This window comes from Xiphias gladius, chromosome 5 (genome assembly GCF_016859285.1).
Source record: "Xiphias gladius isolate SHS-SW01 ecotype Sanya breed wild chromosome 5, ASM1685928v1, whole genome shotgun sequence".
NCBI classification, from domain to species: domain Eukaryota; kingdom Metazoa; phylum Chordata; class Actinopteri; order Istiophoriformes; family Xiphiidae; genus Xiphias; species Xiphias gladius.
Genome location: NC_053404.1, coordinates 13,147,504 through 13,172,162, shown reverse-complemented (window position 1 = coordinate 13,172,162; position 24,659 = coordinate 13,147,504). Strand labels below are relative to the sequence as shown.

The window sequence follows — 24,659 nt, the reverse complement described above, 5'->3', positions numbered from 1 at the left end:
ATGGAGGTGCCAAGGACATGTGGGATTAGCATATGTTTTCCTCCTACTGTCTTGCAGACAATGCAACTAAATACCTAACCAGACCTCCTGGCCACTATAGGGCCCAGAGAGACAGTTACCTACACATAATGCCACAGAGGAGGTGGATGAACCCCCAGAGATACTCAACATCTCACAGCAAGAGGCAGAATCCAGAATTATCCCTCTACTATCTCCAGGGGCCTCCTCTGAACATGCATTTCCCTTACACTTTATCCCCTCGAAGTAGCCAAAGCTGTGTCTCTCAGTCTCCTGGTCCCCCCTTAGTGACAATTTGTCCGCATCAGAGAGCCCTCATCCCTAACGAGATCTGACTCGTGACACACAGATGGGGAGGGGCTGGGCACGGGCAGTCCTAGCGCTTGGTGCTTGCCTGCCCCGGGGCTACACAAAAACGCCAAGCTCAGACTGCTGTGTGAGAGAACACAACTGCTTTCTGCTAAACTCTGCTTTACCACCATAAGCTCTACCAGCCCACAGCCCACATTGCTGGGTCATTACAAGGGGATGGGAGGCAATAAGAAAAATAAACAGAATATTGATAATTACAGTTGTATACACAAAAACAACTGAAATGTAACATACAGCTTAATAGTACAGGAATTTCAATGCTATATGATTTTCTTAAATAATATCAGCATACTGTTTGCAAAAAGTGTTACATTTAAAGCACATAAATCAAAAAAGTAATAAACTGCTTTCCATACATCCAGAACATTCCTAACTATCCATCTGCTGTTTACTGAACCAATTATTAACCAATCACAGCAAGAAATGAACTTTCTTAGCAGAGAGACATAAGAAGCCTGTGACTAAACAGCAAATCATGTGAGAAATCTTTGCATTGTGACATAAATAACAGACCCTATCAGCTCCTCGTCCATTCAGCAGTGGTGCATTACAAATCCACACACAAGAAGAGCTGGCCAAAATTTTCTTTAGAGCCTTCAGGCAACTTCTGTCATCAACTCAGTCACTGATAATGGCTGGAAGTTTGGTAGAATATCACAAGTAATGTCTCTAAAATGGCCCATCCAATGTGGATTAATGATTCTGATTGTTTCTATCTTTATGCAAAAAATGTATGCTAATGTTATTATACTGCTGACATACGGTTGGTCTAGTGTTTGGTGATATTAGTCACACACACACTGCACACCATATACGCCCCCTGACGGGTTGAGCCTGTATCCTAAAAAAATCACAGCCTCTCTGTTCCGGTCAAGTGCAGCAGCCACGCAAATGTATGCAATTAGGTCATGCTGTCCGTGTGACCCACACCCTATCAGGGCTCAGGGGCTAAAGTTGTCTGAGGAAATCACCTGATAAACACGACAACAGTTAACTAAAGTAGAGAGAACAGGAATACAAAGTGTGCGTGATAAATATTAAATTATCCTACAAAATGCTGTTCTTACCCTATGCTGGCACTTAATTTGGAAATATAAAGGCATACTGTGGCCAAGAAATTATATTTAAGTGTATAATAACCTGGAGCCCCACTTTGAACACTGGCACACAAAACATTCAACCCATTTATACCCTATAGTGTATTTATTTTTTGGTACAAACTTCATCTGACTCAATAAACCAAAATTACTACAGACTATGTGTCAAAACCATGAAAGAAAAATTAATCTACATTTTTCAACTCCTTTTACCTCCACCAGCCAATGTTTCCTCTCTCTGCACTCATTTTTTTCATGCTTCCACTCTCCTGCAGTACCTCAGCCCTGCTGGCTGTTCTAACATCTCTCTCCTGGCCCTCTGGCCCTCATCCTTGGCTCTGGCTCCTGACAACCTCACCCACTGAGCTACAGATTGGCTGGCATACAATGCCCAGATCCTCATTCACCAACACAATGCACTCACCAGCCGTACACCTTCCCTTCTCTTTAACTCTCTCCCCAAATCCCGTCTGTCCATTTCCTCATTTTTCTTTCCCTCTCATTCATTCTCTTCATTCATTTCGTTTCCTCAAGCTCACTCCAAGTATATCTCTCGCTGCTGTGACTATGCTTTTTCTGGCAACTTGGTGGTGACTGGTGGGCTGACAACAGCAAACCGTCTCCCGTCTTATTCCGGTGCAGGGCAGCATGAGCCGGGATGAACCAGAGCTCACAATGCCACTGCCGAGCGAAACAAAGGTTGTGTGCTCCATCATTCAAACCGGGGCCACTCCGACAGCTGCCTCCGCCACGCTCACCCTGACAAACGGCCAGAAAAACAGATGGTTTGTGCATTCATGACCAGTTTAGTGGAAGCCCAGGAGTCACCCCCATTCAAGGGGAGGGTTTTTGTCAGCTATTCCATAATAAAGCTTTTCAGTCTGGTAGAAAATTAGAAATGCATTTTAAAATTGTCCCTTAATTATTGAGGTCATCCCGGCTCCATGGAGGAGAGAGGAACGAGCTGAAGCTCTGGCTTTGTGACACATGACTGATCTGAAAAGATGGGCTGCCTCACTTCACTTTTTAAATCCTTCCAACACATTATCATACATTTGTCAGTTGTTTCTGAGAAGCAGATGCATTGAATTTTGGAAGCTAACCATCCTCCAAGGAAAGAAGGTTTATCATCTCAACATCTGATCAATATTGGAGTTGAAATTGTATACTTCACTGAAAATTAATCAAATTAAGATACTGTTTCAATATTCTTCATTAATACAATCATTACCAATGCAATTATGTGATTTATCACCAGCATACATTCTGCAACTGGAATGCATTTGTTTATGCATTTACGTGCTGAAGTGTGTGGTTCTGTTGTTAGGACTCTCATATCATGTCAGTCAAAGTGCCACACACATACAGGTACATCTGCACCATAATCGATAGTAGATGAGTGTATCCAACCCTCTGAATCATAACATCTACTCTCTTTTAGACCCATATGGTTAAGCCAGGGCCAAGGGAAAGGGAACACTTGTCTCTGGCTCCTCTGCTCAGGGTGTCTCTGTGCTGAGTATGCAAAGCTCTATTTCTCATTCCTGAACCCCTTTCATTTGAAGTTATAAAATATATACTTGAAACTGCAGGAGATATGCATTTCAGGCCCTAGAGAAGGTCTTTCAAATTCAGACAAAATAAATCAAAAGACAGAAATCTTAAGTATTAAGTATTTTCACAACTTTATTCTTTGTTAATGCATAAATACACAAGAAGTGATTAAACAAGATGTAAACAGGTATTGAGACTAAGTCAACCACAATAATTGTGTATGTCATGTCATTAAAAAGAGCTTAGCGGTTGCTTTGAAGCAGTGAGGCGTGAACCATACTGGGCTTCTGAGCATCATCATCAAGCTCTTGGCAACACACCCCAAAAAGTCATTTCCAATTGTAAGAGAAAGCATTCACCATGTTGCACTATATCATACACAATACTGTTCACACAAATTAGTTGGAGTGCCAGCCAAAGTGGCACTGACTAAACTTAGTTTGTTTGTTCCCCCATATTAAATTAGTTGCACATTTCCCAGTGCCCAGAGACAGGTCCAAACAATGTAGGGAGAACGGCTGAGCAGATATGAATTAAAGATAACACCAAGCCACCGCTCATCTGTCTCTGCTTGGAAACCATCTGGGCGTTCAATATTACATCCTTGTCTACACTTTACACACTGATCAGAATCAGAGTTTTTTGACAGGTTTTCATGATGCATCACACCCAGATGTGGTTGCTGACTGAACACATTTGTTGAGGTCTCACTCTTCTTCTAAGCAGTCATGCAATGGCCTTAAAAAGTTGTCTCAAAGAGAAGTCACAGCTGGAGCTGAGATAAAAGCCACTTACTTCTTACCTTAAATGTCACAGAGACATCATGTCAAGCTCTAATTTCATCAGATGTAAAGTGTGCTACAACATCTAAAAATATCTAAACCAAGATTAGAAACATTGTCTTTCCTAAAGAATCCTAAGGAATTGTCATTTATCTTTTTCAGTATATTTGTAAAATTTAATAACTAAAACATTCCTCTATTTCAAATATAGCCACAATGACATATAAGTCAACATAATTAATAAAATGATAAAATTACATAAAATTTGTATTTCTAATTTTGGCATGTAATTTTTGGTTTTTGGATAATTCATATAAAGACTGCAAGCATATCTTAACCATTATGTAAACTAACATGTTGTGATGCTATTAATAATCATGTAAGGTCAGCATCATTGCACTGGACTGGTAAAGTCCAATTAACATAATCCTTGTCATTATTAGCATAATTTCTGTGCTAGTTTGTCCGTGTTACTTACACAGTGTTACACACTGAGGATAATAGAAAACCACACATTCTTATTGACCTATGAGAGACCCACATGGTTCACAAAATATAAACAAGGATACACACGCCACCTCTGCGCCTGCTGAGACACTCACAGCCTAACAAACACACACATAAGTATGAAGCTGACTCTACCCTTACAGCTTCTGTTTTGTTTCCACTTAAGCACTGCCCTCCTCTGACTGTCCAAGGAAGTGCATACAATCTATATGCAAACACAACTAGTCCTCATTACTGCTCCAAGCCATTACATTCTCCAAAGCAAGGAGAACTTGCTCCCAAGATTAGTTAGTTGCTAACAAGATTAGTTTTATTACTTGTCAACAGTGCACAGTCGGTGGATGATAGGACCCCTCCCCATTCTGCTCCAGCCCCCTATCCAGTGCCATTTGTTGTTGGACTGCACCCCTTTGGCAGTAGATAGGAATCACTTCCTGAGAACATTATGTGGGAGGTGTTCAAAGATAGACACTGACAGAAATCTGCTGCAGTTGCCAAAAGTGCTGGCATTTCTACGGTACATGCAGTGACTGAGTTGGATGTGATTTGATCGAATAAATGTGACAAATGTGTGAATTTGGACAAAAAATAACAATCTCATTAAATAAATATGAGCTAGAGGTAGATATAAACAATTTGGAAAATAAGTCACAATGTGTTGCTATGCTACAAACAAAATTATCTTTCAACAGTAAAAATATATATTGCTGTTGCCAGCATAGCCTTTTGGTTAGATTTTTAGTGGTGTTGTAATTTTAAGCTCAACCAGCTGGTAACTAAATGATACTCAAAGTTGTTTTCTAGCCAAAAGACTATTTTTCCATCTTTTTTAAAGACTGTATAGCTAACTCTGATAAACAAGCTGCTACTGTGAGATTCAAACCACAGACACCAACAGAAAGTAATTAAACTCCCTCTAGACTTTAATCAGCATTCATGAGTGGCATCAGCTCCTACTATGATATACAGTGCACACCCTGTCAAGGTGATTTCTCACTGCTCAACAGCTCTTCCAACAACTCTCACCATGGCCGTCTCTCACACACGCACGCACGCACGCACGCACGCACGCACGCACGCACGCACGCACGCACTTGCCGTGTGATGGTCCCTCCCAAATTAATACCCACAAGTGAAACCGTGACCTGCAGAATGCAGCCCCGACCTGCTGTTCCAGAGCTTCTCATTGGATCCACCCCCCAAGTACGTGGCTCTGTCAGTCTTCCCCTCCTCTCCCACATCCCGGAGACTGAACAAGGACAAGAGCTTAGACAGGATTAATAAGATAATCACTGGCACTGTACCTTAAAGTGTATTTTTTTGTGTGAAAACATCAGTGTTGGGTTTGCTTTACTAAAAAAAAAAATAGGCTGTTCAATTAACTGATGCACATTATGGTATGACAGTAATATAGTAAGGTAACAAATAATCACCAGCTTAGAATATGAATTAATTGTAAAGTCACTGTCAACAAAGCAACACCTTAAAAAAAATCATTTCACACTTATATAATTTATGCTACATTTTGTTTCCTTAAATCATTATTGTTTTCCACTGCACCTTTGTTCTTAATAACAAAAAGCTGTCGTGGTCCGGACTGCCACCGCACCACAGAAAGTGAAGAGACTCAAGGCCAGAGAGACAATAATGGACCTTGTCTGTACAGTCACCAAATGGCTACTGCTTGGTTAGCTGTAAGCTCCATTTTGGGACCTTTGGTTCCCATATTTAATTAAAAACCCATTATCACCTCTCAGCATAGTGAGCAGCACTTCAGTTCATACTAACCAGATCTGCACTCATAATTGGTCTTAAATGGCTAAATGACATTTCGTGCGATCAGTATCCTAGTTCTTTAAAAGGACAATTTAAAGAAAGAACTGGAAGTAGTTTAGAACCTTGTTAAAAAATGATTCTGCCCATCTGCAAAGTATATACTAAAAAGTAATCAGTCTTACAACAAATTATTCTCAAACATTAGTGTGTACACGTAAAACACATGCACTTCACCAGACCTTGTGGCAGACCTTGCAGGCAAACTGTTGTTTAGGGTGATGCATTAATATTCAAAAGGTGATGCTGCCAAAGCACCTTGAGCAGATGCACACTTGCACACATCGATGGCCTGAGTGAGGAGCTGCAGAGAAAAGAGTACAAGAGAGAGGAGGGTTTACACACAAACACACGTAAACACAAGGAGATGATAAAATGAAAAGATTTAGGCAAGGAAAGAAAATGAGAGATACAGATAAAGAAGGAATAGAAGAGAAAAAACAGGAGGGAGAATGAGCTCTTCTTCACATCCCAGTGTTGTTCTCCTTCATTGTTACCTCGACGAGTGTGGCAAGGCCCCAGCTCCCCTGACAGAAACTAAGTGGCTTGCTGGCATATGGTGTAACCTCCATTTGAGTGCTAAAAGCTGGATATTGTTTTTGTGGAGCAGATGTTGGCGGGCACGGCAAAAGGCACAGCTGACTGGGCTGCACAGCTGGGAACTGTGTGTGTGACCCACATACAGGGGGAGCAGTAGTCAACTGAGAGTGACAACCTTAATGGAGACTGGAGAGACATGATATGAAGTTTGTCCCTCTCTAATCTTTACACACATAAAGTCAAAAATTAAGTCTGTTTAGCTCTCTACTTTACCTTGTATTCTACTGCTTTGTCTACTGATATGATTATTCACTAATAGCAGGAATATTATTCAAGTGGCTATATGACCATTGAACTCTCTACCAGTAGTAATTGTTATAATACTGATCTAGTGATGAGGGTATCAGATTTTAACTCTAATGCCTCAAACACAAGCCTGAAACATTAAGTGTAATTAGACTTACAGATTGTTGAGGCTTTACTTCTATGACCGTTTTAATTTGAGGAATTGTATTTGGGCTAATCATGGAAAACAACCTTATCTCTCTGTGTGCCTCTAAAAAACGCACTACCATCATGTTTTAAATTGGAATCAAATGAGCATTCATGCCTGGATTTGAGCTGATGAAAAAGAAACGAGGACACTTAAGAGTCCTGACCGATTTCCCAAACCCAGAAGTGTCCCGATGCCAAAAGTCGACAAATGAAGTTTATGCCGAGATTATAATAAAGGATGCCAAAGCCATTATCCAGTCTACTTTGACAAATGTTGTGCCTTTCTCTGAGCAGATGGGACCTAGAGTTTGGGTGGGGAAACAGGCAGAGTATCCTTCACTCAGTTGGCTAGAAGAGACCAGGATAAGCAGCAAGCAGGGACACTGTCAAGACGCCCCAGTATTGCATGTAATTTTCTCATTTCCATCAAATACATTCATTTTGCTGTCTGATGAAAAGTGAAGTGTTAATACAACAAATAATACGATTAAATTACTCTTGAAATTAATCTACATTTTCTACCATTCCAGGTGTAATCAAAGCTGTTGTTATAAATTTGATGTGTACATTAAAAAGACAATTTATAATGTTTGCAGGACATCAACTGTCCCTCTGCTCATCTGCGCCTATCAGCGCCATCCAATGGCTTCAGATTGGGCAGAGCACTTTGGCTTCAGCTACTTAATTATGAGAGTGTTAAATGCCGTATGTTGTGGGCTAGGGCAAAACAAACCAGAGGCTGCAATAAAGGGTGTTTCCCCTCGTGAAAAAGGATTAGAATGGCCCGTCACTCAGCAGGGTCATGCAGAGCAGAGGCACTACTTAAAAAGTCATTTAGAGAATTAAGGTGCCCCTAGTAGGGCCTGCGATCAGGAAAACAACATTCTAAATAAAACACCAAATAAATAGCCAGCCTAGCCTTGAGGTGACCACTGATGACCACTATTTTGTTTTGAAGTTCTGAATCTGCAAGGCTTGGCGTGTTGAATGCTGACCTCTCATGGAGGTCCCATTAATTAACAAAAGGTTTTCTTGACTGCACACTGATTAAATCCATACCTCAGATGTAAAGGTAAAATGTGGGCAGCCATTGATGTGCACTTTGCTGGTGGGAACCATCATTTCCTATAGCAGGGTTTACCCAAATTTGCTAAGGGGCCACTGCAGATGTTAGAAAAACACCAATCTACCAAAAAAGACAAAACCTCTCTCAATATTTACAATGCAGATGTCCTGATTGACTGGAAAATCATCTGTAGCAATGTGGGATGACAGGGACAGGATTTAAACAAACGTCTCTCAGAGTGATCAAAGGACTCTGCTGTAATTACCACACAATTACCCTTGACTACTGCAGTATTTAGATACTGCTACATTTATTATTGTTTTACCGGGAGCTCTCAAGACAAAAATACCTGAACAAGCTCTGCGAGTAATAGTAAAAATTCATTCAGAAATTGTTACACTTTGTGAGCTATCGCTTATTGCAGCACTCATAATGCCATCAATCCACTGTCTCTACTACCAATATTACACCCTCCCAAGCTCCACCTTTCACAATGAAGCAATCCATAATTCATATGTTAAAAGAATCAGATGAGGGAGGGTCTCATGACCTTTGAGGATGCTTTGACAACGGTAAGGTCAAGCAGTTACGCTCAAATGATACATTTCTGTATCAAACCAGGAAGCTGCATAATCTGAGCAGGTTAGAGAGTTTATATCCAGATAACTGAGCACTGCTGGTGCTCTTCACAGAGGCTGGCAAGACAGACTCGATGGCGCTGCTTTGACAGTAGTTATGAATACAGATCGGACGTCATAAATGACAGGCCTTGCTGATGGACGCTGGGGGACCTGGGGGACTGAGCAGATGATTTGACAGTGAGATATAGAGACCTGGTAATACAGAATAGGTGGAGAGCAGACAGGTGAGCACAAGCTGGTAAGTGTGTGTGTGTGTGTGTGTAGGTGTGTGTGTTAGGGAAGACAGACGTTCCTGTGATGTTATCATGAAAAATTATCATCACAAAAACTAAAAAAAAAAATGTATATACTGAATATCAGTGTATAAAATAAATCACAATGAAATTAGAACTTGTCACAGTTTCAGCTCCTCTTTACCATCCCTTATCTACCAATTTAAAAGGCAAAAATTCATATAATCTTTTACATCATATACTGAAAAATGGAAATACTTAGCGTTGGCATTCACAATCCATGATTCTATCATGTTTCAGAAGAATCTATAATTTCTTTTTCCAGTGCAACAAACGGCCACAAATGGCCACTGGGATAGGCAAAGTTATGTGGGAGTATGCCGTTTAAGCTTTTTTTGATTTCAATGTATTTTTGAACATTCTAAAGTCTTTAAAGTTAAAGTTAAAGTAATTTTTAGATTATATGTGTGTATATGTGCTGATGTTTAGATAACACAAGATTAAAAGATAATTCCCCCGGTTTAGCATTGCATTTCTATAAACACTGAAAGACTCATGTTGGACAGTTTAAAAAAGGATCAAAATCAGTGCAGCAGAACCTGAAATAACACACATTCCTCTTCCTCTCTTTGTCAAAATTTGGCGCCTAAGTTACCCAAAATCCAACTCTACCACTAACTATTTGGTCGGAGACTCAGTTCCTCAAGGACCAGATGTGTGTCTCAGTAAACTGAATTTGAATTGGTGATAACTGAACGTGGAAGTATAAAGAGTTGAATTTTCGGTTAGGATAAAACACAGTTTCAGAGCAAATTAATTCAATTTCATAATACTACATTCAGTTTCAAATATATTGAAATTCAGTTTTTACAATGCAATTAGTCATGTTAAAACAATACAAATTCAAATGGTCTGATTCAAATTCATTTTTTAATGCAATTATTCAAGATGAGCAATTCAAATTCAAATATAAACAATTCAAATTCAGTTTCTAGTGACATTTCTGCTCATTGAAAATTCTTCAAATTACAGAAGATGCTCTTAAAATGCTAGTTTGTGACTTTACATCTATGGCAAAATAGCACATAAAAAATGTATAGACACACCTTCCCTAGAATATGTGCATATAGCAAATCTTTGCAACAATCACTAGATCACTCCAAACACTACATATTTTTCTTTGTTCTAGATCAATACTTTTCCTGCTCATCATCTACTGTTCCATATTGCATCTAAATGTGATCCAGTTGCTTGAAGTTTCTCTCTAGAATCAATGTGTGTTGATGCATTGTGGCAGTATGCTGTGCTGAGAGTGATATGCTAGTTCCTGAGCTTCTGTATGAGTCAGTCCTACCCTTACATCTCTTAAGCAGGCCTCAGACCTCATGCCTCATATCAGCCTGACTTTGATGGACACATGCTCCCTCTGTGCTTGGCAGGACAGTCTTTTGAGGAAACTCAACAAAAACGGCAACAGTGATTGGGTCGACACACTGCAGTGACCCCAGATCACAACTCTCAAAAACCACAGACATGTACATGCTCAAACACACAAGCACAGACCTTGATTTCGCCAAGTGATGTTCTTTATGGTGAACTCTGGAAAAATGTGTGCACTTCAAGTCTCTTCATCTTTACAATTTTGAGAAATCTGTATCATTTATGGATAACGTCTGATGGAGCGAGTAGATAAGGAGAACAGTGAGCATTTGAAATATTTTTTTTCTGGGTTTCTTGGACAATTATGTTTTATGTTAATAGGGCTCCAGATTGTGACCATCGTGGCCCTGAAAAGCCCAGCCCAGACCCAACATCATCCGTGAAGGTAACTGCTCCACCACCTGTCTCCCCTGTCCCTTGTAAGATCAGTGGTGGAAGAAGTATTCAGACTCTTGTTTAAGTAAAAGTACCAATACAGCAATGTAAAAATACTCCATTACAAGTAAAAGTCCTGCATGAATAATCCTACTTAAGTAAAAGTATTTAAGCATTAGCAGCAAAATGTAGTTAAAATATTCTAGTATAAGTACTAGTTTGGTCATTCTGACTGATATATTATTACATATGACATCATTAGAGTTGCTAGATTTGATAAATTAGAATTGAACATTTATTGAAATGAAACCATGTGAGAAGTTTAGCGGGAAAAATCACTATTTGGTAGAGCTGTTAAGAAATCATAGACATCTAAAATGTGACCCCGACTGCACACTGCTCTTCTGAAGACATTGAAAGCCAAAAGGGTTGGAAACCACTGGGTTAATCTTTGACAATGCGTTGATTTTTAAAAGCTTGTTATGTTATCTATTGTGTAAAATCTTAATGTTAAAAGTAACTAGTAACTAAAGCTGTCAAACAAATGTAATGGAGTAGAAAGTACAATATTTTCCTCTGAAATGTAGTGGAGTAGAGGTACAAAGTAGCATACGCAAGTAAAGTACAAATACCTCAAAACTGTTCTGAAGTACGGTACTTGGGTAAAAGTACTTATTTACTAGGTAAGATGACTAATCCTGACCCAACATTTCCGGCGGAGATGGTCTCATCTGAGTCCAAGCCAGAGCCAGAGCCAGAGCCAGAACCTACAACATACAAAAAGGCCAAAATACTGTATATGCCTTTCACAAAGAATGGTTTGTACAATTTCCGTGGCTCAGATATGATAAAATGGCCAAAAAAGGTAGCGCTTAAAATATATTATTGCAGTGCCGAGAGGCACAGTGAAAAATTTTGGGTTCTCCTAAATTATGTGCTGGTGCACATAAAGTTAGGCACACTAGTGCAAACAATGTAAAGTTAGTCTGTAGCAACAACCAGCCAATTGAAAGGAGACAGCCAATGGCAAAAAACACTTAAAGTAATTTATACTTGACTTTACATCATATTAAAAAGTTATATTATAATTGCAATTACTTATAAATCAATGCAATACCTACCACAATAACTGTATGGTTATTAGGTTTAGGTGAACAGCAGAGGAACAATTTGACATCATAGGCCTGAATATTACTTGGATCAATTGTGTGTGTCCAACATAAATGCCAGCACATCACCCATAGTGCTAAAACTCTTAATACCTTTTATTCAGCATGGCGGCACACTTGACTGAAGCAAGGTCTACTCCTCCACCCACAAACAAAGGGAGTCCTGCACTACATCTGTGTCAGTCTGCTCATCCCATTATATCCACTCTGCTGCTCCCAGTCATCAGCTATGATGAGCCTTCACCTGAGTTGACAGGTGACTGTCCTGAGGCAGCGCAGCACCCAACAGGGGAGTCTTAACCTGCCAACTATCTGTCAGTCCCCCAAAACCAGCTCTGTCATGTCATCTCCTCCATGCCAATCACAGTGACACATCAAGTTTGTGTCAGGGAACAGTGTTGGAGATTACAATCTAATACAACATTGCCCTGAGCCAATGTGAAGACCAGGCAATTACTATGAGACAGAGATGATAATGTAAATGTTGGCAGACCACATGCAAATAATTACAAATAGGATATTTCCTCCTAAAGCTTTAACTTTTAGTATAACTGCTTGTGCAATACGAAGGAGGGGGTAAGGACTCAAGAGGATATACTGATGAAAAGATGACAGAGTCTAGAACAAGACCAAAAGGATGACATTAATAAAGTATCATGTAAGGTTATCCATTTATTCCCTTACTGAGAAACAGAACATGGAGATGGTTGAAATTAAAATTATATCCCATGATAATTTTAAGATGCTTTGGTTAGGGGTTCTATCAAGTAATGTGACAGTTGGTGAAACTAAGGCTTCTTACCAATAACAACAATAAACTATCTTAATAACTAACATTTAAATCAAGAAGCCCCAAAAGCTTCTATAATCAAGATTTTCAAATTACTACATATGTGTAGTGATGAATCCATAGAATTATCACCTGATTCTATTGTGTTTCAGCTCATTGTCTTGTTTTACAGACCACAACTTCACTGCGTGTGTTCACTGCTCTCATAGCCTCATTTTTGGCTGCAGCAGGCAGTTATTTTAACTGACAAGTCTCTAAAAAATCCCACCGAACAGTACCTGCTCAACAACAAACAGCAGATAAGGTTAGTGACTAGCTGTTGAAAGTAGTGGAGCATTTAGCAGCTAAAGACCGAAATATTTCCATTCAGGAATTGGAGGAAACCAAAATCACAGCTAAAAGTAGAGGGAATATTGGACTCAAATTCACATTGTGACCTGAAACTCAACTACAAGTGGATACTACTATTGCTCCATATCTACTGGATATGTAGTGTAAATAGGTAACTGTTTGCTAACATGTTTGCTGTATGAACAAGGTGATAACATGCCGGTGTTGTTTAATGATTGTTTCCACCACCCCCAAGTTGCCAAAAACAAAAAGAATCAGTTATTACAGGTTTAAAGTACTCAAAAAACGGACATTTGAACATCTTTGCTTAACTCATAACATCTGAGCACACCCCATCTGCAGATGAAGAACATGGAAGCTCCAGAAAAGAAATTACTGTTTCTAAAAGGTCCAGAATTATTTGAACATCAAATTTAAAGCAACTATTGATGAGAAGTCCTTAAACCACAGAAAAAATTCTCAGAAAAATAAAAAATGAAATTTATACATCCACAGTTCCATGACAATTGAGCGAACTCAAGAAATGATTGAAAGCTCCAGAACAGCTACTAAATGGATGTTAAAGTGACATTTTTTTATCAGCTCATTTTCCCATGTTTTGGTTGTGAATGTGTCAGGTCATGAGCAGTTTTTTAAACTACTTTCAGCAACCTATTTTTATTTAGGTTTTCTTTAACATCACAAAAATACCAAAATTCTGTCCTCTCCGTCTTAAAACTCATCAGGACACAGAGTCTGAGTTGTGTTTATACCCTCTATTGTTTAATTGTGAATGCAACTTAAGTAATACAAGTACATTTCTCTGGTGTCCTTCACGTCTGATTAGACTGAGATTAATTTTTGCATTGGTAAAGGTTGCACTGACCTAAGCCTGTCATCGCACGTTTTTGAATGTTAGGGAGGGGGGAAGCAGTCTGTGCCATATGGCTAATGATCACAATAATAAATCAATTTCAGGAACCCCGTCATGATTTATCTGAAAAATTATGAATTTTTCCAATCAGTTGTTTCCAGGTAGTTGTCATGGCATTCCAGGACCTCATTTAAAAAGTAGCAACGAGGCAAGCAGGCAAAGTTTTACCAACTGCTGGGATTTTATATGGGACTAATCATGAAGCATTGATTGATTGAAGCTCTGTTATCAGTGGGCGCTTTTCCCCCCTATATGTAAATGAGTAACCTTTAGGAGGGCTCCGAGTGGCAGCAGTGGCAGATGGGCAGTAACTGTAATGGGGTGGAGGTTGGCTTGAATAAATATCCCACGGTCTGGAATTTACCTAGTCTCTACAGTGTCCAACTAGGCTCCATAACAGTCCACAATAACAGAAATGTTAAGACTCCACAACTTAAAGTCATTGAGAGCAGAGCTGAAAAAAAAATTGATCGCTCAAGCCACAAAAAATAATCAACAATTTTTGATGAACTATTAAATGTTTAAGTGATGTTTTAATAAAAATGCCAAACATTAATTTGTCTGACCTTCTAAAATGTGAATATTTGCTGTTTTTTTAGTCTTCAATTGTAGTAAGCTAATTATATTTGGGTTTTGGTCTGTTGGTAGGACAAAACAATCTAGTTAAATTTGTCAACTAAGGGCCTGGGAAATGGTGATGGGCATTTTATAGACAAATAATAATTTTAGAAAATAATTATCTGTACATTAGTCTGGCACATAATCCATTTTAAAAAGGCAAATTGTCATTTTTACAGTTTTTGAACAAGATTGTGTTAATTAGTGGTCAGCTTTACCTACCAGCACCTCAATGGTAGGTGGACGTTGTTACTTTTAAAGAGAGCCAGGCTAGCAGTTTCCTCCTGTTTCCAGTCTTTGTGCTAAGCTAAGCGTTCCGGCTGCTGGCTACAGCTTAATATGTAACAGACTGACATGAGAGGGGTATCAAGTTTCTCATCTAAGTGTTAGCTAAAAGCATATTTCTCAAAATGTTTAACTTCTGTTTAAAACTACTCAAAGGCAACAGTGATCATTTAAGCCAATCTCCTGTGGTTTCATGTGAGGAAGTTGCCTTTGATTACAAATTTATATTTAATACATTTAGACAAAACCATAAACAAAGGATTTTGGAAGTCTGTGGATCTGAGTGTGCCATTCATTTCAATTCCAGATACTTCACAGAGAAACGCTGCACCAATGATGCCCTTTTCACTCCAGCCCAATTAAAGGGAATACACACAGACAAGGCATCAGTGGCATCTAACTGAAATCCTTCAGAGAGTGACGAGGTAGAGGAGAAGAGAGATTCAATGGGAGAGGAAAATCAACACAAACAGACAGAGAAGTTAGGGCAGAGTGTAAAGTAAGGAAAAACTGTAGAAAACAGTTTGGTCACCCTGCTCTTGATCTGGGAAAGTGAGAGCACACAGAGAAAATGAAAATAGCCCAGCACATACTCAGACCCTACTGTGAGGCAAACATGGAAATGTCCATTTTCCCCTGCAGCCTTAAATTAATGTGACAGCTAGTAGCTTCTTGCTACCGCAAAAGTGAGTGATTAGTATTATCATTTAAATTGTAATTTGGCAGTTAATTAAAGTGACCTTGGTTTCTATTGCTGCATCTGTAAAACGGGCAGCCAGAGTGCCGTTTCGTCTCTTAGCCGTCTGTGAGGCCGCTGTCACTGGGGCCCGTTACAGGATTAAGTCACCATGGTGACACAGCCAAATTAAGCAGCTGTCATCGCCTACCTGCAGCTCGGAGCTTAAAATGATCAACTCATGACCAGTTGGGAACCAGAGCCCTTTCTCCCTCTGCCTCTTCCCATTATCATTTTGTAATTTATGATTAGTTTTCATGCTTTTTTTCAGAGGGTCACTAAAAGCGAGATGTTAAGAGTGACTGCATGAAATCAGTGGTGCCCCGCATTAATGTTTGATGAAGTCTGCGGCAACATCTTTGAAACCCAGTGGAGTGTGTTTAACAATTAGTTGTTTAGTTCTGAGAGTGGAAAATTGTTCGCTGCATTTTCTGACTCACATAAAAACGTGCAAAATGAATAATTTACCAGAAATGCTAATGTTTGAGATTCCTGTGCATAGCATTTTCTAAACATTCTAATCCTGAGGGAGAAACGGGATGTGACGGGGTAAACTGAGGTAACATTCATAATCACCAGAAAGGGACTCTGCTCAGGCAACACCACGATGCTATGATAAATATTTCATACTGTGATACGGCATATAAAGTAAAAATAAACATAAACTGCATATGAGTTATACAGACAATCCTATCATCCAAAGACAAACGCTGCTAACAATGTTTGATTTGCTATAATTCTGCATGCTAAATTACTTGACTTTAAACAACCTATAGCATGTGAAAGTTTTACACTTTTACAACAATGAACAGTGGGTCGTCAAAGCTCATCAGTTTAAAAGGAAAAAACCACAAATGAAGCCTAGAAATTTACATCTTTGGTGTACTCATGCCCTCTCAATCTGCCTTGTGTACTTCACCTTATGATTTCTTACATCTCCCAAAATTTCATTTAACAACCCCATGAGAATATGTCTTGACTTGTTGCATTCAGCAGGTGTACATGTTGGTCAAGCCCCTCACTAAAAGCCATACATGTAATGTGACTCCATGGCATTTTGGGCTACAGTGCATTCAGAAAATATTTGAACACATTTGTTGTTGTGTTGTTACTGTGAAAAGATGATAACTCTGAGTTCCGAAACTTAGATTAATCCATCATATTTAATATATGGATACAAATATTAGTACATAGCCATCAAAAAACACTTTCCTATGACCAGCGAAGATACCTGTCTGCTCCCCCAGGCCATCTACACTTCTTGCTCATTCTGTAGGCTTTTGTCCTTCAGTGGAACACATTGATCAACTGGATTGAGGTCAGTAACTTTACCCAGGCAACTAATCCCACTCACCTGCCAACATGCTTTTTCAACACCCCATACAGCAGTGATGTATCATCAACTGTAGTATCAAGCTAGATTACAGCTGGGTGTGGTCACGAGTACAAAAGACCACATCAACTACAGTGTTGGGTGTGGTCAGAGGTGCAACGAATTTATACGTTATGTACTATTAGTGCGGCTATTTTTTCCTCCTGCGAAAATCTAGTGTTGACTTACTCTTTAAGTTAATTGTCCTGCATTATTCTAAAATTAGAAGACTAGCGTATAGGGCTGCAACTAACAATTATTTTCATGATCAATTAATCTGCTTTTTATTTTCTCGATTAATTATTAAATTGGTTTGTCCATAAATTGTGGGAAAATAGAAAAAAAGCCTGTTATAATTTCCCACAGCCCAAGGTGATATCCTCAAATGTCTTGTTTTTGTCCAACTAACACTCGAAACCCCAAATATATTCAGTAAACTATCACGTATGATAAAGAATAGCATTAAATCCTCACATATGGGAGGCTGGAACCACCAATTTTTTGGCATTTTTGCCAAAAAAAATGCTTAAAACAATAATTTGTTAGATTAAAACAGTTGACAAATAATTTTCCGTTCATCTACCAATTGATTAATTAACGTTGCAGCTCTAGAGGACTATTTATAAAAAGGACTACATGGCCAACACTATTGACCAAATACGGATGTCAACATCCTTAAACACTTTTAAAGCTTAAAGTTTTAGAAAGATGGACAAATATAGACATTTGATTATGACGGGCTCTGTCTATAGAATGACAACGCACTAAAAAGAACTGACTTCAGACTAATTTCACCACAAACCCTAAAAGGCAATTTGTAAATCTAACCAATGGTCACAAGCACACATTGGAGTGGGGGAGGGGGCATCACAACAAGCACTCATAATAAAAACAGACCCATATAGACTGACAGCAAATAAATTATATGTCAGCAAGGTCTGAATTTCAATTATTGTATATTTTCAATAGGCACCGATGGAAAGCCTCCCTGATTCTTTGCCTGCAAACAGACTTATTCAGTGCTAACTGTTTTTGATTAAAACATCAATAAGGCTATGGGCCCCTTTCATCTCTTGGGCCCCAAGCTGTCTGTCTCCTCACCCCCACTTACCCCCCCCCCACGAGTGGGGTCCGGCTCGTGACATGGATGGCCATTTATCTACTCCGAGGATCATGTCATGTAATAAGCCCTGTCTCCAGAGAGCATTTAGCCTGATAGGAAAAGCTGATTGGGACAAAAGGCCTCTGAATGTCATTCTGGCTCCTGCAGTGGCAGGTGACTGCCAAGGTAAACAAAGTTATTCGGGGATGAAGAGAAAGGCACAAGGAGGAGACAGAAAAAAAGACAGACAACAGAATCAAGTGAGTGTGTGTTGTGCTCCACTGTAGAATAAACAACTGCCGAGGAGCACCTTTTATCACCATCATTACCAGACGATATGCTAGTGGTAACATTAATGTGCCACACTAACGTACATACGTAGGTGCTGTGGTTCACTGTTTCAGGTTTTCTAAACATAAAAACAAACTCATAAAACAGAAGAGACTTTCCACCGTAGCACATCATGAGAGGTAGACGGATATGGCTTTCATCTGGTCACCAGAAAAAAAGACATGAACTGGTGTCATAAACAACTGAGTCTGTAGATTATAACACTTACCCAAAACAGGAACATGAGGCTGCTGTCTTGTTTGGCTTTGTTTTTTTGAGCCCGAGAGAAACAGAGAGGAGAAGGCAGGATGGTCATAGCATGTGGCAGCTGTATCCACAGATGCTCATGTAAAAACATCCTTATTCACATGTTCCAATCCACTTGTTTTTTTCCTGGTAATTTAGCCCTTCAGCACAAAAAAAAGAACAACTGCTTTGTTTTCATACTAACAAGGCAATTAGTAATCATTACACATTTCTACTCTGGTTTGCCTACAGGCAGATATTGGTAATGATCTGACCAACTGATAGCTGATCTCTAATTCGTTTGTGTGTGTTTGTGTGTGTGTGTGTTTGTGTGATCACATGTGCATCTGTATGTTTGTTTAAAATAGAGCACAACTCAGATGAAAGATTAAAACCCTGGGCTACCAGTGTGTTTTTTCTGCCAACGTTTATTCTGACCCATTTCCCCCTCTGTATAATAGTTTATAATAGATGTGCACATTCTGAGTAGGGATAAATGCAGGGCAAGTGCGGGAGGTACAGCAGTGAGGTGGATATTGGAGCAGACAGGAGGCACTGACACTAAAGAGCTGTAAATGGTTCTCCTGGCTCCTAAAGGATGGTCTGTCACGCTGTGATCACCAGTAACACCGCCAGGAGAGCGAGACCAGTGGGAGGGGAAGAGGAAGGAAGAGCGAGGCGGTCCACAAAAAAAAAAGAAAAAAAGAAGCTAACATAATGACACCTAAAATAGCATTGGGTGCAAGATCCAAGGCCGAACTCCAAAAAAAGGCAGGCCACCCTGCACTGCAATTGTGGGAATAGTGTGGACATGGCATTACGGTGCAGTCAAACCAAAATTTATGTGCTTGGTGTGGCAAAAAGCAGGAGAGGACAGGAAATACAGCAAACATAAACTACCGTTGCTAGCATGGATAACAGGTGAGAACAGCAGTCCACAAAGTTGTTAATTATAAAGCTTCAAACACTTCACAGGCATTAACCTCTGTCACTGACCTTGCAATCACTGCAGCCAGGCAGCATCTTCTCACTTCTTCTATTATTTTGCCATGCAGTTAAAAAGCAACATAATCAACATATACAACATTTCCTAACTGAGAGGTCAGTCCCACCCCCTTTCTCAAACTGGCTGGACATTTGAGACCCTTGCAAGTTCGCATGTAAAGTTCAGTCTGACTGAACTCTGCGCAAAGCGAAAGAAGCATGTCAGTTCAGGATGAGATTTAACTGGACCAAATGCATCTCGTCTCGTTCCATATGTAAATGAATGGGGGATAAGAGCTGGTCTGACTGCACCGTTAGAGCTTAGTGATAAACTGAAAATTTCTGGAAAGCAACAATAGGATTCATCAACGAGCTAACCTTTATAAATAAGCATGGGTGGAGTTGCAGGTTCACGCTACAGGTTCCATGTGAAAGTATTCTTTTAAGGTTAAACTCGATATTCATTCAGACTGTGTGTTGTACCCACTTTTACTTTAACCACTGATTTTGCAAGTAAACAACGGATGGATTTTATCTTTTATCTATCTTTTTTACATTACATTGCTGACCTTTTTACAAACTAGAAAGTACTTCTGAGTGCAAACCACTGCTACGGCCGCAAAATGTTCTCAGTTATTATCTGTTACCTAAGAAAACCTTTACAAATTTTTCAACTGTATCCAGACATGCAGACATACTTACTACAATTTGCAGACTGTTCCTATTCAACTAAAATCAGTAATTTAGAGGCAAAAGTGTTAAACTGTTTAAATATACCCTATCTTACAATGTTAGGAAAACCTTTAAAATAGTTCCTTGATTTTCATTTCTTGGTCAAACTTGAAACCAAATTTCAACATGATTGAACAAGAGAATTCTGCTAATTAACAAAAAAAACTGGACAAAAACATAATTTTTTATGTTGATTATGATGATCCATCCTCTCCTGGTAAAGCATCCACACCTGATTGCAGGTTTAGGAAAATCAAACAGTTGCCCCTTTTTATTTTGTGGGTGCAGACAGATGGACATACAGACGTTACGATCAGACCCTCCTGATCAGACTCTCCTGTGCTAGCATAATCACATTGCATTGTAGTGTGAATCCTAAAATTAATCATCTTGAGTTACTATGCTAAAAACAATTAATTGTGACACCAAAATCCACCCATTCCAAAAAGTATTTTCTAATTACCATACCATGGGTGTATAGCCTCTAGTTTCCTTCATGTTCATGGTCCCCAGCTCTCTGTGCTCTGTGGCCTCAATTCATATGCAGGTTAATCTGGCTCAAGATAGTGTGGCCCTAACTGCAGAGTGGCCCGGCAGAGTCCCCAGGGCCAGGCCCTCTGTTCAAGGTCCCCAGGGGCCACCCCCCTACCCTGCTTACCTGCTTCAGTTCATATGAGCAGCTATGGCCGCCATATGTGAAGCCTTTAGGAAAGCAGATGCTGTTTTTTCATTTGTGAAATTAAGTTTTTGGAAAGCACTCAGCATTTTGATGGCCAGAGTCAAGTCAGTCAGTGACTGTAAAGAGGAGAGGGCAGTGAGGAGGCAGCAGGCTTAGTTGTGCTGTGTTGTATGCTCATGCTGCAAGGTCTGGATAAGAGTCTGATCATCACTGTGAGGATATGCTGAGCTCACAAAGCGGCGTCATGGAATTACTTTACGCAGTAACACTTGCATAAGCCATTCAAGTACATACAGTGCAGAGATACACACACTTACTGTAGTCCTGATGTGGACCTGTCTGTAGCTGAGCAGTTCCTTTGTCAGTCATCTGCTGATGCTGATAAACAATACGGGGTGAGGATGCATGTCAGAGAAGGAAAAGCCTGAATGAGATGGCAGACTTTCTCGTCGACCATATTCTCCACCACCTCTGTCTCTCCCTGTCCCTGCAAATTGCACCCACAGCAGCCTGGGAAGCCATGACAAGCCTCACACCTGTCAGTCATACAGTCACAGAAAGGATGGAGAGGACAGCAGCATACACAGCTGCACATGTTACTGCACAACAGCCCTGAACTCACTTTTCCACTCAGCCACACACACAGCAGATACTGTAGTGCTGCTATATGGTGACACTGCTGACGTGACCCATGTGAAACAAATTATTTTTCATCCGTGTTTGTGTAACATTTACAGCAACAGAGGAGACAATATTAACAATAATCAAATAAAACTCTGGCAGTTTTATAATTTCTAATAGTTTATGAACAGTCTGAAAGCAATAATCCATAAAGAAACACCATACATTGTGTTTTGATGTGTGGAATAATAATATTACAATTAAAGTAGTGCTGACTTGAAGTTTGAAAGGTTAGATTTCACACAATTATGTGTCATGGCACTGAATGACCGCAGCCACCGACTCCCTCCTGGCGACAAATTTCATTAACAAACCTGATGTATACAGCACACGCAGCCACAGTTCAAATGGAGGACATAAATTTAAGCCTGTGGGGTACTGCGGTCACATTACAACTAATCAACCGCTGTCCTTATACCCTTCTGGAAAAATCTTCTTCTGTTCAGATGGGGGGGGGGGGGGATAAAGGAAAATATGATGCTTTATTTCTAATCAGCATAAATTACCAGCATCCATCAGGTGAGGCTCAAATTAAAATCCTCATGTGACAAAGCAATGGGGACTGTGTGAGCTCATTCATGAATCAGAATTATTTAATCACATCATATATGACCCCAAAGACAAAATTTCCACTCAGGATCAATCCAATTGCCCTTCTTCACATTTCCTTCATAAAGTCTTAAAAGGAACACTTGGTTCTGAGGTTCAGCCAGTTTCAAACCGACTATGACATTTTTTCCTCTTCAAAACAGAGAGAAATCTTAAAAAGACCAAAGAAATCAAATGAAATATACATTACATCATGTCATCCTACCCAAACATCCGATCTTGTCTTTATCACTCACATTTTTCAATTATAAAATATCAATCTAATATAACAATTATCACTTATTTGCTCTAAAAAAAAATCCTCATATTTTATCATACAAAATGCTATGCAATTCAGTAAATCCAACTATTAACTGCATACACTAACTGCATTGTACTGCAAAAGTCTGCACAGATTGTTGCAGGGGTGACAGTTAACATTTTTTGGTCCTAGCATGCAATGCTTCAAGGAGGAAATAACTGAAAAGTTACATGCCCCTGGAGCCCCTACAGAACACACCCATGGTATTATTTTATTATTCTGTAGAAAGTGTGTCTGTGACTCCCATTCTCCCTGCCGGGTAAATGTACAGTGCCATCATCAGGCTATAAGGCTGCAAAATGAAACTCTACCTAAACAGTCTGATCAAATAATTGAAATTTACTGAAAACAAAGAGATGAGTGGGTTTTGCTCTGTATAAACCACAAAATGATCTCCATCATTGCTCATCTAAATATAAAAAGTATTAACATTGGAGCTGAAACAATTAGTCAATTAATAAACTAATAAATCCACAAAAAATTATCATGCAACTATTTTGATTAAATGTTTGTTTTGCTGCTATTTTATTTAATTGCAAATTCATGTTTTTTGACTGTTGGTTTGACAAAACAAGTGATTCAAAAATGTGACCATGGGCTCTTGGGAAATGTGGTGATCATTTTCCAGGATATTCTCATGTTTTATGACCACAATGATTAATCAAGAAATCAGATCAACAGATAACAAAATAATAATAATGATAATAATTAGTAGATGCTGCTCTGGCTAATATACTGGAAATGTAAGTCCCCAGCTTATCTATTCCATTCGCATCTGTCTATGATGTCATCATCAACGATGTCCCTGCTCCGAGGTCCAGTGAATGTACTACAATATTACTTAAAATGTGGCCGGGAAGTGAGAAGCCAAGAGCGCAGCCGGTTCACTGGTAAGGATGACTGTAGGCTAACCTTCTCTACGGCACGTATGCTAATTGTTAAAACCTGACGCTTTCTCTTACCAGATTGTTCAAGGCTGCAATTGCATGTCATACAGTTGGCTTTTATCAATTTTAGTGCTATGAAGCATAAAGCGTGTGGTTTCTGGATGAAATTACTGAGAACGGGAGGTAAAGCGTTTGGCAATTGGTTGCCGGAAGCTTACCTGAGGTTGGCTAAAGGCTAATGTTTGTTAACATGAGCAGAGCTCCATCAGGCAAGGTCCATCTGAGAGTGCTCCTTCATGTTAGAAATCGGTCGGTAAAAACCAAGTTGAACAGTTCTCCACCACTGACAGGCAGACAGCCAGGATACAGTTTGTCAAATTCAGTTCAAAAACATCCTCCAACATTGCTAGGCTTTAGCATACCACGTATAGGTTAATTGACAAGCCCCGCCCACCACCAGCTACTCAAGACTATTATGGAAGAAGAAATCCATCCTTTGTGATGACCAATTAACCCAGCAGTACAGAAAATTATATTTTTGAATCTAATCTAACATCTGTGAATTTAATCTTAGTTCTTTGCAGCTCACTCCATGGCCAGATTACACTACTAGAGGGCCCCTGGGCAATAATGAGCTGCTGGACCCCTATTCTTCCTGCTCCTAGTGACTGAATAGTGTATTCATAGGCTGGAATACTACCTGGGACCAGGTTTGCTGTTTGGGGATTTTATCTAACACAATAATTTGTGAATACACACCATACAAACTCAGTACTAGCTGAAGTAATGACAGCTTTAACTCTATATTTTGACTCAGTTGCTGTTTTCATGTCAAGGTTTCATGATTGGGTGATAAAGTGCAACCCACCAAAGTATCACATCATTTGATAATTTGTTTTAGTATTGCATATTCCCAAACAA

General features: G+C 39.5%; 1 long non-coding RNA gene across 5 annotated transcripts in view; it reads right to left on the bottom strand.

Annotated features, from left to right (window-relative positions):
- LOC120789581 overlaps positions 1-24,164 on the bottom strand; it is a 40,908-nt gene extending 16,744 nt beyond the window's left edge. For all 5 annotated transcript variants that reach the window (XR_005707419.1, XR_005707418.1, XR_005707420.1 and 2 more), the window contains exon 1: positions 23,957-24,164. This is a non-coding gene — a long non-coding RNA (uncharacterized LOC120789581). The remainder of the gene's footprint in view (positions 1-23,956) is intronic.
- Positions 24,165-24,659: the final 495 nt, after the last annotated feature.